We start from the raw sequence: 18,660 nt of genomic DNA, 5'->3' as shown, positions 1-18,660 counted from the left end.
ATACTCCATCCCCCGGCCTCATCCCCCATCCTACAACAGCTCCTCACCCCCATTTACTGTCTGTGCCCATCTCTCCTGAACTTGGGCAATATCCTGAGAGTACTCCGACTCCGTCCAGTGTAACTGGCTGTTCAGGGGTTCTAACCTGAAAATCTGCTTCTCTCCTCTTGAAGCCACACCCAGCTATTCTTTTACCATCTTACCCAAGGCACACTGCTTAGCTTCCTTCAACTGTGTACATCAGCATCTAATACCTGAGCTCAGTTCTTAGATCTTCGGCTTCCCCCTCCCTCTTCTCCCTCCTTCTCTCCCTTCCCCCACTTCTCTACCAACAAATGACAGATGTTAATGACACCCTACTCGACACTCACTTTTAAGGAACTAGGTTACACAAGCATGTGAGGCAGACAAGGTCTTCTTTATACGTTTACATTACACAGGGTGGAGACAGCCAGTAAACTCCTTAATAAACAAGAAGACTATCCAGTGTCTAACCACAGACTGCTGGGTAGTGCATGTGATGAACGATGCTCTGTGGCTACTTCACATGGATATTAGAGATACCCTCTTTGTGGAAGCTGCAATGGAACTGACAGGGGTTGGGGCAGGGGTGTCCTCCACATTTGTCCAGAACATTCCAGTGAGGGGAACCTGAAAGCAGAGGTCTTAGGACAAAAGTGAACTAAGGAAGTGTGATCTCTTCCCTTACATGTGTGTGCCACAATGGCACACTTTATATACAATGTTAGTGGTACACACAATAAACATATAACAATATGTGGAGGCCCATGTTTATCACATGGTTACAAAGTTTCTCTCCTATAACCGAACTCTGGCTAGCAGCTTGTTATCCAACCTCAGAGACTCTCCATTTATGTTTGAAAGCCTCCTGTAAGAAAAAGACCCAAAGCTCTCATATTTGATGGGGGTGGGAGGGGAGTCAGACTTCTAAATAATACTTAGCCAAGTCACTCTACGACAGCTCTCTGGACCAAAAGATGCTGGGACCCAAGAGAGAAATACACAGCTCATCAAGATTTACACCTAAGCACACGCCTAGCTCTTGACTTTCCTCATTAACTTTTATGGCACAAAGTTCTGTCGGCTGCCCCCTCGAACAGAATGACCCCTCATTTCCCATCATGCATTCACCGGCTTCCCCCTAGCTCAGCCGAACACATCATAAAATTATTTTCAGTATGAGTGAGAAACACCTTTACATTTTATGACTCGTACAATAAAGAAACAAGAAAAATATGCAATTTATAAAATGATAATATGCTGTAATGCAGAGCTTTTAAGTTAATGGGACATACAGGGAAAGGTGTCATTAAGAAAGAGGGAGGGGGTGGAGGGAAGGAGAAGAGGGAAAACTTCATCATACACAAGTGCTGTAGCTGTCAGGAACCCGGAAGACACAGAACATGTCTATACCGTCATTTTGTTCCTTAGAATTAACTTTCCTGGGTAAAAATCTCCATCAAATAGCATCACTGCTGCATAGGGGAGGAAGACCAAGTACCTGCCTGCCTGGGCTCCCTCCACCGCCACCCCACAGGCAGAAGTCCAGGGAAATGCAACCTGAAGAACCAGATTCTCTCAAGCTGAGTCACCCCAGGGGCAGCCTTGTGGTGTATTTAATTAGCTTTATAAAACTCTACACGCCACTAAAGCTTCCAGGGACTTGGGAGCACAGGTGTGATCTGGAGAATGGGCTGACAAGGACCCACCAGCCCCACCATCATCTGGTCCCAAGCTTTACATGGAACAGAAATCTCTAAGTACCCAGGCACCATGGCTGGTGGATGCCCTTAAACTCCTCTCCAAACTGGGGGCAAAGAAAGTGGTTACAAAGACTGGCGAGCTTCTGCATAGACTAGTTCACCGTAACCTGGATATGGGAGGTGCTAAGTCATGGATTTGTTGTTGGTTTTTACTAGAAAGAGCACGGTGTGCTGGTTGCATGGAAGCAGTGTAATAAAGGGATAGGGTTCCTGAGTTTCTCTCCCTCCTGTCATTTGCTAGGTAATGTTTGTGATGTTACTGGAAGGAGTTGTTTCTCGTGTTTTTTCCCCCTAATGTATAAAATTATATGAAAATGTAGGCAATATGCCCCACGAGGAAGTGTTACGGAGACAGCTGAGTGGTAGAATGAAGGGTTCGAGACCATGCTTGGCTCACGATGAACACTAGGCTACTTTATTGGGAAAGGTAGTGGAAACCCACATCTCCACAAAACACCAACACCTGATGCATCCCCAACTCCCAGAAAAATGTATCTCTGTCTCTGTCTTTCTGTCTCCCTCTTTCCTCTTTCTTTCCTCTCTCTGTCATTGTCTGTCTTTGTTTCCCAGTCTCTGTCTGTTTCTGTCTCTGTCTCTCTGTCTCTTTGTCTCTCTGTCTCTCTATCTCTCTGTCTCTCTATCTCTCTGTCTCTCTCTCTCTCTCTCTCTCTCTCTCTCACACACACACACACACACACACTTCTAGCATGATATGTATGGAGATGAAATACATTTAGAACCAGAATATGAATTAGATAAGCCTATGAGAAAGGCTTCAGGAAAAAAAATCACTGCTCATGAATCTTCAATCTATTAAAATAGCTTTTTAAAATTCTACACTACAGTGTATTAGTCAGGACTCCCCAGAGAAATAGAGTAGGATGCACACAGGTGATGTAGCTAGAGATACAAATAGATGGAGATGAGGCAGGGACAGGGGCTGTAGGAATTGGTTCTTGTGATTATTGAGACGCAGAACCCTGTGATCTACACGCCGGAGAGCCCAGGAAGTGAGCACCAGGATCCCAGCATGAGGGGTGGGGTGTGAAGGTGAAGGAACAAGCCATTCCCTGAGTCTGAAAGCAGAGGCAAGAGCCCCAAGGTCTCTGGGGCAGCAAAATATGCCCAGCCCCCCTCCAGCTGAGAATTTACTTTCTCCTTTTTCATTTATATTGGGACCTTTGAGAAGCATCTCTTCTAGAAACATCATAACAGACACCACCAGAAATAATGTTTTACCAGCTATCTGGGTAACCCTTAACCCAGTTATTCATCGCAAGATTTTGAAAGAGCCTCGAAGACACATGGCAGGGTGACTGCCAACACTTAGTCTGGATAGAGTGTGTATGCTTCCAAGCTGTCCCACAGCCCTGTCACCTGGGGACCCACATCAAGCAGGTTAGGTCAAAGTGCCTCTGGGTAAAATGCATGGCTAAAGCCTTTCCCAGAAGTTCTTATGGATGCAAATTGGACCCCAGTGGACTGAACCTATGCTTTCACTTTGTGAATGGAAACACTAAAGCTAGTGAAGGGATCTCCTCAAGGCACTATGGAGGAACCAAGATTCATTTAAAAAGCAACAACAAAAAAAGCATTTTTAACACAATTAGAATGCCATGGTTCAATGAGAAATAATTGAAACCAGGCAGAATTCCTCTTTTTTAAAAAAATCCTCTCTCTCTTCTCCCAAATTCAAATTTTTCACAATTTTGCATATTTACAAAGAATATTGTGATCATATTTACCCCTCTAATCTCCCTTCTTCATAGCTAGCCCTTTCCTGGTTTAATGTCTTTTGATGTGTGTGTGTGCCCCTCTGTGTGTGTTTGTCTGTATGTGCGAGTTTGTGTGTGTCTCTCTGTGCATGTCTGTCTGTCTCTCTTTCTCTCTCTCTCTGTCTCTCTGTGTGTGTGTGTGTGTGTGTGTGTGTGTGTGTATGTGTGTGTGTTATTGAGTTTAACTAGGCTTGCTTGTATAAGCATGTGTTAGAACTATTTACAGGAGAATGGGAAACTTACTGGCAGCTACACTACTAAATAAATGACATAATTTCTCCATGGCAACCAAGAACTGCCAATCTACCATGAGCTCCTACCACATCCAGGATGGACTGTTGAAGGGCTCGGTCTTGAGTGGGTCTTGTGCAGGCAGCCAGCTGTCCAAATTCTTTATCAAAGAAACAAACACATTCTCAGCGTCCCCAGCCTTGTCTACCCTGCAAGGTAACTCAGTGTCACCTGTGATTCTAACACAGCACCCAGGGTCAGAAATGATTTCCGAACATCTGAACCATCTTGCACACGAAGATCCCATGCCACCTGATTCTGATGATTTAGCTGTGCCAGATTCTTCAGTTAAGTCTCACTTGAGTACGGCTCTGAGACATGCCCTGCAGTGCACAGTTGAGCAGTTATTGTAGTAGTAGCATGTCGTCCATAAATAAGAAAACTTGAATTAAAAACAGTCAATAACTGGGCTTGGGGAATCAGTGTAGTGACTAGAGCACCACGAACAAGCATCAAGACCTGAATTTGGATCCCCAACTCCCAGGTCAAACTCAGCGACAGAGGCAATCTGTCATCACAACACAGGAGAGGCAGAGACAGGTAGATCCCTGGTTCTTGCTGGCCAGCCAGTATAATTGAACCAATGAGGGGTCTGATCAGTGTCTCAAGAAATAAGGTAGAGAACTACTAAGACGATATCAACACTAATATTTTCTCTTGACATGCATTTATCCCCTCCCCATAGGTACAGATATGTGCATACACCCACACAAATATCGGGTCTCCCCAAGCATCCCCTATACATACACAGGCACAGACAGGTGCACAAACCCACGTAAATACATATGTAAACCATATTCACAAATAAAGTGAGGAGGGCAAAAGGAAGTGTTTGAGTAGAACTAACACAGTGCCCAAGAAGATAGAAGGGCACAGACGCATTATATCCTCCTTCCAGGCTTGTGAAAATTTTTGAATGAAGACTTCCATGACTGTTGTCTTCTTCCAATTTTCTCTTGTTAGATGACTAAAAAATATGTGTATGTGTGTGCATGCGCATGCACCCGCACACACATCTTCCACACATTCCTGTCTGAGAATACACACATACACGTGTGGAAGCCAGAAGACACTATTAGGTGTTGGTCTGTGACTTCTGGCAAAATCTCCTCTTCTTCCATTGGGAAACCTGGGATTGCAGACGCTTGCACAATTCATCCGGTTTTCACATGGATTCTAGGGACTTTGAACTTGGGTCATTAGATCTGAACAGAAAGTTCACACTGAACTATCTCCCCAGCTGGAGATTTTGCAGGAGAGCACCCCAGTGTCAAAGCATGACAATCCGGACCCACGAAGAACATTTCACAGAGGGAATTGGCCAGCATTACTTACCATAGCATATTCATGGTCATCAGAGAAAGAAGCTAGGACATGAAGGCAAAAGCTGGAACATGAAGGCAAAAGCTACTAACAGGTTTCTTGTTAATGTTGATTTGATTGATTGATTGATTGATTGATTGAGGCATGGTCTTGTTAAACTGCACAGACAGGCCAGAAACTCTCCATCCTCCTGCCTCTACTTCTTGAATGCTGGGATTACCACTGTGATTCACTATTCATGTTTTCATTTCTTAATAATAAACAGTTCTCTCCATTAAAGGAAATTGGTTGTTTGGATGATGTCTATGTGTCTGGGCTTCATGCTAAACTCAAGGATTTGGAGAATGAGCCTGTAAGTCTGGAAGAGATAATATTTGTACCTGTGGGTTGAACTCTGGTATCCTAGGCTCATGCATTTGATGCAGGTTGAAGAATGTTCAACAATAATTTCTGAGGCTTATGATGTAGTTCGATCAATAGGGTGCTCAGCTGCCTTGCGCAAAGCCCTGGGTTTGACCTTCAGCACTCCATAAAACTGGGACAGGTGGTACATGCCTATAATCTCTGTACTAGTCAGTTAACGGTTGAAGGATCAGAACTTTAGTCATCCTGGGCTATATAATGTGTTTGAAGCCAGCCTACGGAGAGATACCCTATGTCATTGCTACGACACATCACCATCGTCGTCATCATTGTTATCATCATCATAAAGTGTGTTCTAAGATTTTTCCAGCCAGACTTCTATAAAGCTAAACCGAACAACTTGGTTATTGTGGTGCAGTCTGATCCATGGCCAGCGGAGTCTTTCTAGAACAATTGGATGGGCTGGGGCAGACACAGCTCATTGCCTCCTACAATGACCTCCTGTTCACTGCTGTCTGGACAGAGCATCTTCCCTGCTCCTCCAGGCTGCAGCCTTATGGTAGAAATGTGCTGCCACATAAAAAGAAAAAGGGCTTTAGCTGAAAGCCTTCCTTTGTCTGTCTCCCAACCTCGCTTGCCATCTCAAAGAATCTCCACAAAGTTGACGTTTCCGTTCCTTTAATTCGGGATGACCCAGCCCCAGCCCAGCTGTCTCCAGAGCACAGCGAGTGTGTAAATGTTGCCAGTGTTCTGGCCTCTTTTCTTTCTTTGGGTCAGATGCAAGGCCGTCACAGTGTCCCTTGTTATTTAAGGGAGACACTCAGATGTTTCCTTTCACGGGAGCCTCTTTATTCCTCTGACATTTCCACTCTTGAAAAGCTGACCCAGTTCCCGCAGCATAACAAAAGCAGCGCACAGGGAAAACAGATTCCCCTGAGGGACTGATAAACCCAGGTGAACTCTGGCCAACTGAGTTTCCCTTTGAGAACCAGGCTTGCTGCCAGGAAAGCTGAAGCAGACAGAAGCATCTCAGGGATAATGTGGACAAATGAGGATTTGCTCAGCTTTGAGCCCCCCCCCCTCTGTCTCTGATGTGAGTCTGTGGGGAGAGGGTTTCATCAATCTGAAACCTAAGTTCTCTCACACATCCACGGTATCTCTCCTCCCCTCTCTCTCTCCTCCCCCTCCCCCTTCCCTCCCTTTCTCCCACCCCAGTTGCTGCCAGGTTTTAGACATTTGATCTACCTGCAGGCTCACCACCCCCCCTTGCCCCAACCTGGATCTCAGAGCCACTGGAATGAACCAGAACTTACTGTTTCATTCACCATTCGAATCAGCTTCTGGAGAAACTGGCACCATTTTAAGTTTAAGATCGAGAAACAAGAATGGGCTAAAGGGAAGCTATGTAGCAGCCCTGCACAGTTCATACAACACCAACACTGCAACTACTCGGCGAATGGTTCTGAGAGAATTCCGAGTAGACATTGCTTTGCCTATGGCCTCTGCTGACCACTCTTTCTGAAACTGTTCTGACAAACAGCTCAGCTTCTTCTCCACCCCCACCCCCCGCTAATAAAACTAGGAAGATACTCAAGCCAGACTTCCTTTTTCTCTGTCTGGATTTTAGAACCATGATTGCTTTGTGCAGAGTTATCTTCCTCTATACACACCACCCAAAACCTGTTTGGCCTAAGAGAGGCTAACTGTAGGCTAAGCACAAAATAATCATGTGATATCTATATTATACCTTTTTATATTATATATAAAATACCTACCTCAAGGTAGACATGTGACATACGTGGCAGCATCATTCCTAAGTTTCTGTTCAGTAAACAAAGGTACAAAGGTGTTGGCCTGCAATCAGAAACCATATGCAACCATCTTTGTCACAAGAGATGTACAGCTTAAGAGTTGGTCTGAAGTCTGGGAATTCGCTGGGAGTCTGCACTCTAAAGTGGAGATGTAGAGGAGGGTCACCCTGGCAACGTTCTTATTCTTCCTTAGCTCCAGTTTCCTTGTTTGCCACAGAGGGATGATAACAGTTTCCATGGTTTGTTCCTGTTGGATAAGATTATGATTATAGCATCATGACCTCCCCCGGTATAATAAGCACTTGACGTGGAATCGCTATCATAACGGTGAATTCAGAGCATAGCCTCTCTCTGGTATTACTTCTGCCGTGCCCTTTTCTATCTTGTTACTTCCAGATGCAGGAGGAAAACCCCATGGGCAGGTCAAGGCCAAGGTCTAATGGATCATGAAAGGACAACTTTTACATCTGAGCTGCCAGTGAGGACACCTAGCTAAGATATTCTCTCTCTCTCTCTCTCTCTCTCTCTCTCTCTCTCTCTCTCTCTCTCTCTCTCTCTCTCTCCCAAATTAGCAAGTATTCCAAGGCTTTGAGAACAAGAAAGAAGATTTTTTTCTTGGTGCCATAAGCAACACTCCAACAACAATCAATGAAATTAAAAGATGGAGCCAATGAACTTGCCTTGAAAATCCAACATTCCACCAATAATAAATTTCTGACATAAACCAGAAGATGGAAAAGACATTAGTCAGCCACAAAATCCATGGCTCTACCTTCAAGGAGGTAAGGGTCACATCAGGGAGCTCACCAACGCACAGGTTCAGTCTGGAGCAGTTAGCATTCAGTGTTGCAAGAACAGTAGTGATAAAGATATCAGGGAACAGACTGGGGTGTGTGGAAAGATGTCTAGTGCTTCTGGCCCTCACTACTCTCTGGCATATTTGCCACACCGAGGGAACATGACAGAACTGAAAAAAACTCTGTGCTTTTCAGCCTAGCCAAAAGGGGACTGGCGGCTAGAGGTACAAGCTCCTTACTTCAGTCTCCTAGGCAACACAATTGGCGTGGCCAGCAGATGAATGGCGCTGAAGACACCACCCAAGATGTCTATGGGTTTCCAAGGTGTTACTTGACTGAGCACCATGGATGTTACAGAGACAACTGTCTCCCCGTGATTTTCTTGACCACGTGTCTCCATCAATGTCAACAGTCTCCCATCCACTTTAAACATAAAATAAAAGAGAATGCTTATTTCCAAAGGGGAGAAAAAGAAAAGAAAAAGAAAAACAAAGACTAAAACATTTACAAACAGGATCAAGGGGGTAGGATAAGGTTTTCCTTATGCATTTTTTATGGGGGTTATGGTGGAAATCAGATGGAGACACAGGGACGGTGTGTAATGCAAGTGTCCAGTAACATCAGCCATAAAGAATGATGTTGGCCAGGCAATAGTAGGAGGAAGAAGGAAATAAAAGGGCACACTCAGGTCAGTGAGGGCAAATCTAAACCTTATAGAGGGAACAAAGAAAACTTGTATCAAAAATGAGCTGGTTATTAGATTTTTCTTTTTTAGTTGCTATTTCCATATCTACTCTAGTTACACACACAGAAGTGGGTGGGTATTTTTTCTTTTTAAGACTAAGAAACACCAAGACTTCAATGCATTACAGCCCCTGGGTACCTTTTAGCCTCTAACACTTTGGTCTTTGCAAATGCAGTTAACATTCTGGAGCTCAGTTTCTGAGCTTATTCTTTTTCATGACTTTGCGATGGACACCATGGAGTTGCAGGACACAAGAGCATCCTCTGAACACATGTGTGCAGGGCAGAGGCTGACACAAAAACCGTCCCTGCAACAGAAGAAGAAAAACAAAAGTTGAGAACCATATAAATCAAACAGCGAGAAAGAGCAGCCCTCTAAGCCAGCGTGCGGTAAATGCTGCATATAAATCTTTGCATTACTGCAAACCTCGGAGGCACTGCAACTACCCTCAGGTGCTTTGGAATGATTCCAAAATGCACCGTTTAGTTAAATGTGCCTATCCAGATGTCAAAATAAAATGAAAGCCTTTCTTGGACTCCAAACCAGAGGCTGCCTTAGCATCTCTATGTGGCTAAACCACTTCTTCAAGCCCTCAGTGCAGGGTGAAGGAACCGGCAAAGAATTTCAGAGAAGTTGGAAATATCTTTACAGAACATTCGAGAGAAGCGATGTGTGCAGGAGAAACCTCTTCTCAGGTAGATTTAAAGAGCTTCTAGAAACAAGAGGGACCTGACTTGAGCTAGTAGACTGGATGGCAGATGACCCCCGGACACTGTGACAGGACCTACAACTTTCCAAACGTTCGGAGACTCTGCCTAGTACTTACTCCATTTTGCAACAATCGCACGTTCTTCAGCAGAATAGTTAACTTTGTTCAGCACAAAAATACAGAAGCTGACTTTTAACTATCATGAAAAACTCTTGAAAATAACCCGGTGCCTTGTGGAATGTGAAAGAAAGTTAAAAATCATTTTTTAAAATTGCCAAAAAGATGAAAGCCATAATCATGTTTTAGGACCTTGTTTCTAAGGTGTTATTAGTCTACGTTTCCCAGTTTGGGGGCTTCTTTCTCTCTCTTTTCTTTCTCCCGCAGACAAAAGGAAGAAAGAATCTGCTAGGGATCAGTTCGATAGAAGCATGGTAACAGGATGCAAACTATGGTATATTGTGTGTGTGTGTGTGTGTGTGTGTGTGTGTGTGTGTGTGTGATAGCATTTGTGGAGTATGCACACTTGTGTGTGTAGGTGTGTATGACTATATACCTTAGAGGGGGATAGAGGAAGTGTCCCTGATCTACTTCCCACCTCTCTCCCTTGAGGCAGGGTCTCTCACTGAACCTAGAGCTAGGCTAGAGGCCAGCACTCCCCTGCCATCCCCTGTTTCCATTACCCATAATGCTTGGGATACAAGCACGTGTATGGCCACACTTCACTTTTTATTCTGTGGTTGGGATATAAACACAGTTCTCTCCTGCTTGTAGAGGAAGCTGTTACCCTCAGGGTCATCTCTCCAGACCTCCAGTTCCTTTATTTTAGGAGCTGTTTTCAGAATTGAGAGGTTTCCCTAGGAGTCAACCCCAGAAAAAAATCCATCCTCCACCACCACTTTCCTGAGTCAGCACGGTACTGCTGAGCTGCACCCTGACATGGACACACCATGATAAAAAGTTAGGCTAACGGAGGCAGATCACCAACAGGGAGAAAATTGCTAAGCATGGAATGTATCACCAAAAAGAAAAACAAAACTTATAAACAGTGCATCCTGGGAAATAGGGTGAATTCTACCTCATGCAAAGCCCCAGGCTCACCCCCAAGTACTGAAAAAAAGAACCTAGGATAAAATTATGAATATAAGTTAACTTAAATTTACTCACCTCTATCCACCGAGGAACACCCTAGAACCCCATTTATTATTGGTTGCAAAATATGTGTTTACCCAGATACTCTTTGGTAGTAAAATGTCCACGGGTCTGAGATGTCAGCGAACTTCCAGCCCTCAGCTTCCTACCCGCTGGGCCTACATGTGTGGTCATTTTTTAAACATATGATATTTTTATTAATTCCTTGAGAAGTTCATAATGCATAAGATGTATCTTGTTCATAATTCTCCCTAAGTACGCCAAGATCTATCTCCTATCCCCATTGCTTTGTGACACTTTTGTTTCATAACCTACTGAATCCAGTTATGCGACCCACACTCATGGGGATAGGATCACTTACTAGATCATAGTCAATCTACTAGGGGCTACATCCTTGAAGAAAACTCACTGTCCCCTAGAGCTGTCCTCATCTATGGAGAAACCATTTCAAGAACAATCTAACAGTGTATGGAGATGTGCCTGTGTTTGGCAGAGCATAGCTTAAAGAAACTTAACTCTAAATTCTGATTTTGCTTTTTATGGAGGGCTTCAGCTCCACCCTACACTCTACAAAGAATGGCTGCAGTGCAGTGATAGTGATTGTCTTGATAGTCTATAATTCCATGTAACATTTACTAATTCATACCAGACTAATTAAACCCACTCACTAGACATCAGCTTTCTAGTTTTGATAGTGTAGAGTTGAACTCACTATTGTGCTCAGGCAAAGAACATATCCATCACCTTCCAATTCCTCCCACTACCTTTGTACAGTCAACTAAGCCCCTTCCCTAACCCAAGACCCTAGAATCCACCAACATGGTTTATATCACTATGGTTTCGAAATTCTAGTACCTCACATGGAATTTGTGCAACAGTTAGCTTCAGGTCTGGCTTCTCTCACTTAGCAAAGTGGATCTGACATTCATCTATACTGTGCTGTGGGAGTCAATGCTTTGGCTGCTCTTATTGTCAAGTTCTATTTCATTTTAGGAAGAGATCACAGTGTGTTTACCCATCCATTTACTGAAGAAGACCATTCAGCTTTATTTGTCAAAACCAATAAATCAGACAAGCATATGTTCTTAGCTAATGAATGGCACATGCCCTTGGGTACTATAACATCAAATGAAATTACATCTCAGTAAAATAAAATATCTCATAAATCGGGACATGGTTATCTTTTTCTTTTCCTTGAGAGTAAAGGGCCATGAGAAGAGATTAGGTTTATCCATGTAATTAAGCACAGAAATTCCCACATAACTCAAGAGACCTCCCAAGGAAGCAACCACTGCCAGATGGGAAAATAGTAGTCAGCAGGACATCAAGATGCCTCTGAGGACCATGGGCTATTTGTTCATGGACTATGACATCATTTATGAGGCAGAGGAAATTGCTTCTTTAGAAAAAGGAAGTGACCAGCAATGGTGGAACTATTTTACATGAGCTCAGTAGAATAGTACCGAGATCAGACAACACAAACACCCACTCACTGTTGGTTATCTCATTCTATCCTGAACACCATCTAATCTTCCCTGACCTTTGTTGGGACAGCATCAGGATCAAGTGTACAGACTGGAAACATCTCCTGCTGCAAGATGAGAAGGAACACTTTGGACAGCTCAGTTTAAGAGCTTTCGTCAGTTCAAACTCTCTAAGGTTTTGTATCCTTTACCTTCACTCAAATTTGACTCTCCACAAACAAGTGTATGTCATTCTTGAGGTATCAGAATGTAGACCTGTAGGCTGATGATTGGCCAGTAGAGAGTGGGGTGGGGACAAAGTTTTGGTAAGGTGGGAGAGAAGAGGAAGGAGGGAGATTCAAGATGGAGATGGCAGAGGAGGATGGTTCAGATCAAGGTGAACTAGATCGATTTTATCTTGTCTAGGTGGACAGTTTACATCTTTATTAATTGGCAGTGAATTTATTGTGTGGATATATTGTGGTTTGAGAATTTAACATATAAATCTAATTGCTAAATTACAAGTTTCTGGAACCTTGATTTTACCAGGCTGTGGAGGACAGTGTGTGAAAGCAATGGATGAGAGGCAGCTGGAGCGTGCAAATCGGCTCTGTTGCCTGTTAGGAGTGAGAACAAGTGGGGCCCATGGAACAAGATGTGTGTGTGCCAGGCATGGTAACTACCCACCTAGAGGACCACATGAGTCTGAGAGTGCTTGGGGGCAGCATGAGCCCCTGAGATACAGATACCCCACAGTGCCATGTGGCCTTAATAGTGCCGGCACTGGCATGGGATAAAAGGTTACCCATATTTAATATTTACCACAACATAGACCTTGCCCATAATGCCTTTCCTCCATGAAAAAAATGTCCTGGGTCTCAAACCATCTCAGCAAACAGAGAGCTACAAAGACATCTTCCTTTGTGTTCTCAATCTACAATGTTCTTTCCCAACACTCAGGACATGAGGAATTCCATTGAGAAGGCACAATATTGGTAGAACATCTCAAAATATACCCTGTTTAAAGAGCAAGATGGTCTCTACTGTCTTGATATTCAGTACAGAACAAATTCCATCATTCATGCAATGAACATTAAGGTTGCGGGATAGAGCAAATGATGACCTCTGACCTCACACAGTCCATAGGTTCAGGAGAATCAATGGGCCTACATACAACCCAAAGCCAGTATACACTGATTACAATGGTCTCCCTGGCTCTATGAGAAGACCATCAGATTGTCCAAAACCTAGTGAATCTTCAAGGTTAATGACCACTAGAAAATTAAAATTTAAAATAGGGAGCTCAGGAATAAGAAGTGGAAAAAAGATAATGACCTTTGATGCTGTTTGTTTTTAAGATGCTCTACTGTGCACCTGCTGAAAGGAACAGTAAAGACTTTCTAGTTGGATACTTTTTTCGTGGCTTTTACCTTCTTTGTCTCTTGGTTTAAGGGGATACAATTTGTCAGGGCAGGAAGACATGGACAGAGGAACACACATAACTGAATCCACAGTCGGGAAGCAGAGAGAGACAATTGCTGACGTTCAGCTGGCTCCAGTCTCCCCACCCTCACCCCCTGTCGAATTCTCTCTAGACCCTCAGCCGAATGGAGATGTTGACATTCTCACTCGAAGCATCATCTTCACAGACACACCCAGGGATGTGCCTCACTAGTCTCCCAGGTGATTCTAAATCTAGCCAAGTAGCCAATGAAGATAACCATCAATCCCTCTCACCTTCTCTTTTTAAATGAGTGAATTTGGAGAATCGGCATCTTAACCTCACAGAATAGATTAAGACACTGAAGGCTTGGGTCACTCTTAAGAAGGCTAGAACAGTTCCCCACAGTCCTCACAAAACCTAAATATTTCATTTTCCTTCCCACTCCTCTAGGGTGCCTGTTTACTGCTCAGTAAATCCCAGCTAATTTGTCCTTCTTCCAGTAACTCCAGTGTCTAAAGTCTCATTCTGCACTTGAATCTCCCAACAGGCTGTCAGCAGGACATGGAATGTTCTTTCCTACAGATCTTCCTCCGTTTACCGAACATCTCAAATTCCTTCCCATTCCTTACTAAATATAAATTCAAGGAAGCAAAATATTTTGCTTTCAGTGCAATATGTCCCTCACAGGCTCCTGTATTTGAACAGACGATCCTCAGAGGGTGGTGCTGTTATGGGAGATTGTAGAAGACTTTGCACATGGGGCTTAGCTGCCAGACATAGAACCTGGTCAAGGGTCCAGGGGCTCTGTAACCATAGGTGCCCCCAAGAGGAATCAGCAGTGATGTTCCTATTACATCCTCTAATGGCTTGAGGACTTTTGTGGGCTGCTCTCCAGAAGCCTGGCTTGGTTGCCCATCTCTTCTAATGCTCCCACCATTTCTCCTTCGTCCCTTCTCCCCCAGACCCTCATCTTTTCCTCACAGCTGCTCCTTTTTCTGCCCCTCCCCATCATCCCTCTGCAGTGGCAAACCAAGAGTTTTGGGCGTACAAAGCAATCATCCTGTCCTTTAATTAGACCCCCAGCCTTTCTTTAAGACTTCCTAAGCTAGTGGGAACAGATTACACTACCTAAAACTAACTGACTGGTCTAGGTCTCTGTGCATTCTTCTCGTCTGCTATACTTTGCCTTCCTGGCATTTCTCACACCTGAAATTTAAGAATTATTTAATTTTTAATATGCGGCTGCTGTCCTCTCTAGATAGTAAGCTCCTAGAAAATGTGGCCTGGGTTCTGTTTTCAGCCCTCAGCATCATACTTGACATGTTATCCCTGCTGACAAGCACTGGTGAATGAATGAATGAATGAATGAATGAATGAATGAATGAACGAGCACACAAGTGACTCAAGTTCTATCTTTTATTCCTACTTCACTCATTTTTGACTTGAGTTTCTCGGTGGGTCTAAGGAGATAGTGCATTAATTCACACGCTGAGTTTGGAAATCAAATGGGATAGTACATTTGGAAACACCTTATGAAATTTTTATTTAAACACTAGAAGCTGTTTTCCTCTGGGCTGCCTAGAATCAGAATAAAGAAGACAGTCTAACATAGTGTAACAACTTTTAAGAGTCCAGCCAAAATAGATTTTTTTTTTAATATTGCATGCTCAGGCAAGTTTCTGTTTTGTTATTTCCAGCCATCCAAGGTCAAGTGAGTGTCTCCTGGGACACATGCTGATGCTTGAGTGACTCCAGAAATGGGTTGGGGACAGCAAAGTTTGTATGGCTCATATCAGGACCTGGAATCCAGGTCAGGTTATACCTTTACAATGGAATCCAAGTAGATGGTTTTTACTTCCGGAGCAGAGCAGAAACCCTGGCTCCCCTGCTGTGATGCAGGTTGACCTGTGCATGTGGAAGGGCAAGTAGCCATCAACCTTAGCTCCCCATCCTGGGGGATGAGCCACGGTTATTTAGCTTCTCCTACATTTGTCCATGAAAATAATTTTAGGGTTCCCTTTGACCCATTTTGAAGGCAGGTGAGGGAACAGATCCCACACAATAAGAAGTGAAAACAAAGCATTTTTATCTGTAAGAAGAGAGGGAAAACCCTAGAAACAAAGGCAAACTGGGCGGGCTCACAGAATAATTAGGCATTCCCGAATGCCGCAGTGGGCAAAACGGAACAAAGCGTAGACCGTGTGTGAAAGTCAAGCGGCTGGTTTAGAAAATACAGCTGGAAGATCACACAGATTTTGACCATCCAAACCAAATTTGATTATCATGTCTGCCCGGCTTTTCTATTTCTGCAGCCGAAAGGCTGTTATTAGGTCTTCTCTCTCATCTCCAGGCAAATGCCTTCGTAAAACATTCCAAAAAGTAAACATCAGCTCTAGGCGTTTGATTGCTGCTCTCCCGGAACACTGTGTTCTATCCTATTTCTCTTCATATCTTTCAATATTAAAAAAACAAAAACAATAAAACAGGGAAAGCTGGAAAGTATTCACACAGCTCTGCCTCAGGGACTGTCCATCCCTCCCTCCCCCCCTTGCCACACACACACAGACACACACACACACACACACACACACACACACACACACACACACACAGAGTCTCCTTCCCAGCACTCTTGGGTCCTCATGGTGCCGAAATCCGTCTCACCCTTGTTGCATAGACAGCCAAATGCCAAGCAAATATAAATGGTGTGCCCATCATAACAAAAATGTTAAAATACTCAGATGCTCAACATTCCTTTAAAAAACAAAAACAAAGGAAAGTAAAATAAAGATTTGTATAAAGAATAAAATTCTGTAACAATTTAAAATGCAAGGATGACTTTCGAAGGTAATATATCTTTTTTCCAGTTTTAGAAACCGCACCGTGAAGCTTTGCGCTTCCTCTTTCCAGCCAGTGCCGAGCGATGGGCATCTCTCCGGACAACCGGCACAAGTGCCTCCAGACCGGGGGTAAGAGAAAAGCCTACCACAGGAAGCAGAAGTATGAGCTGGGACCGCCTGTTGCTAACGCACAGTCCGAGTTCGAGGAGGCAGTAAGAAGTACCGGGCTTTGAGATTGGATGTGGGGAACTTTTCCTGGGGCTCTGAGTGTTGTACTGGCAAAACGAGGGTCACTGATGTTGTGTACAATGCATCCAGTATCGAGCTTGTCCGCACCAACACCCCTGGTGAAGAACTGCTTTGCACTTTTTGACAGCACGTGGAGCCAGCAGTGGTCCCACTATGCACTGTCCCTGAGTCCCAAGAAGGGGGCCAAGCTGACTCCTGAGGAGGACGAAAATGTAAGCAAAAATCGATCAAAGAAAGTTCAAAAGAAATACGACGAAAGGAAAAAGAATGCCAAGATCAGCAGTCTTCTAGAGGAGCAGTTCCAGCAGGGCAGGCTTCTAGCCTGCATTGCCTCAAGACCAGGCCCGTGTGGCAGAGCAGACGGCTATATGCTCGAAGGCACGGAGCTGGGATCCTATCTGCAGAAGATCAAAGCCTGGAAAGGCAAATAAACCATCCTTTGTAGATTGTGTAATAAAGGCATTTGCTGTTCTATAAAAAATATATTAGTAATAATAATAATAATAATAATAATAATAATAATAATAATAATAATCTTTTCTTAATGTTTTCATTAACTAACCTGATGATTCCCTCTGAAGGTATGTATCATCCATTGAACACGCACCCTCCACTTTGTCCCCCTAGATGATTTCGTTTGCTACGATTTTATGTGACGATATAGAACCTAGGAACCACGACTGTGAGAAGAGAATCTAGTATCATTCTGAATCTAGTTCCGTTCACTTGATGCAGTTAACTGCAGGTGCATCCATTTCCGTAAAAAATGACACAACCTTATTTTCCCTTACTGGGACATGATTCGAGAGTGTCACACTGAGCTGTCCTTATCCGTGCCTCGATTGTTGATTCCATATGTCTGTTGATGAATGGATGTCTCTCTGACATGTTGGTTTTGGAGCCCTTCAGATAACACCCAGGATTCTTCATTGTGTTTAGCTGGTCATATAATAGACCTCATTCTGGTACTGGAAGAGCCTCCATACTGATTCCCATAGAGACTGGACTACCTTTCAGTCCCGTGCATAGAACGGCTTCATTTGTCCATATCCACTAAATTGCTTTTCCTCCACACCAATTGTTAAACTTGGAAAAGTATCCTTGCTTTGTTTAACACGGAATTTTCAGCGAGTGCTCTTTGTAAATAAAGGTCTTGCCCCTCCCTTCTGCTAGGTTAGCATGTGAATTGGGAGGGCTAGCTATGAAAGTCTGTGAAAGTCAACAGAGTCCTGCCCAAGACAAGAAGAAAGCTTGTTAGAGCCTCTGGTGTCTGAGAAGGGCTAACAGGGAATCAGGTACATTTGTGGGGGATGACACTCTTGTTATACAACATCCTACAACTCTAAACTGACACAGGAAAATGCAGGTATGACTCGCCCTGTAGGAAGAAACTTTCCTAAAGCGGGGGAGGTCACAAAAAGCATAAGAGCAGCTAAAAAGACAAGCCCCGTTATTTCTCAACCAATGTCGATGGCTGCTCGGTGAGTGAGGATGCTCTGATCTCAATAAGAATGTTCTGTATGTTCCTCAAAAGTGCCATGGAAGCCAGGGGTGAGGATGGCTGCCTGTAATCCCAAGGGTGAGGGTGAATGCTTGTAATCTCATTCATTAGGGTGTATGTCTGTAATTTCAGGCATAAAGTAGACTCATGTATGAGGAGGGCACATGCCTATATTCCCAAATGTGAGGGATGTACACATGTAATCCCAGTCATGAGGGTAGATGCCTGAAATCTCAGGTGTAAAGATGCCTACCTGTAATTCAAGGTATGAGGCTATACACTGTAATCCCAGGTGTGGGGGTACACACTGTAAATCCAGGTGTGAGGATTCACTTCTGTCATCTCAGGTGTGAGGGTGCACACCTGCAATCCCAGGTGTGAGGATGCACTTCTGTCATTCCTGGTGTGAGGGTGTA

General features: G+C 43.9%; 1 pseudogene across 1 annotated transcript; it reads left to right on the top strand.

The window, feature by feature from the left end:
* The first annotated feature begins 16,577 nt into the window (after positions 1-16,577).
* On the top strand, positions 16,578-17,174 carry LOC308420231 (small ribosomal subunit protein eS8-like; annotated as a pseudogene). The gene has a single exon. The product of its transcript is annotated as a small ribosomal subunit protein eS8-like (transcript).
* Positions 17,175-18,660: the final 1,486 nt, after the last annotated feature.

Source organism: Micromys minutus (genome assembly GCF_963924665.1).
Source record: "Micromys minutus genome assembly, chromosome: 1".
Lineage (NCBI taxonomy): Eukaryota > Metazoa > Chordata > Mammalia > Rodentia > Muridae > Micromys > Micromys minutus.
This window is presented reverse-complemented; position numbering and strand designations above follow the sequence as displayed.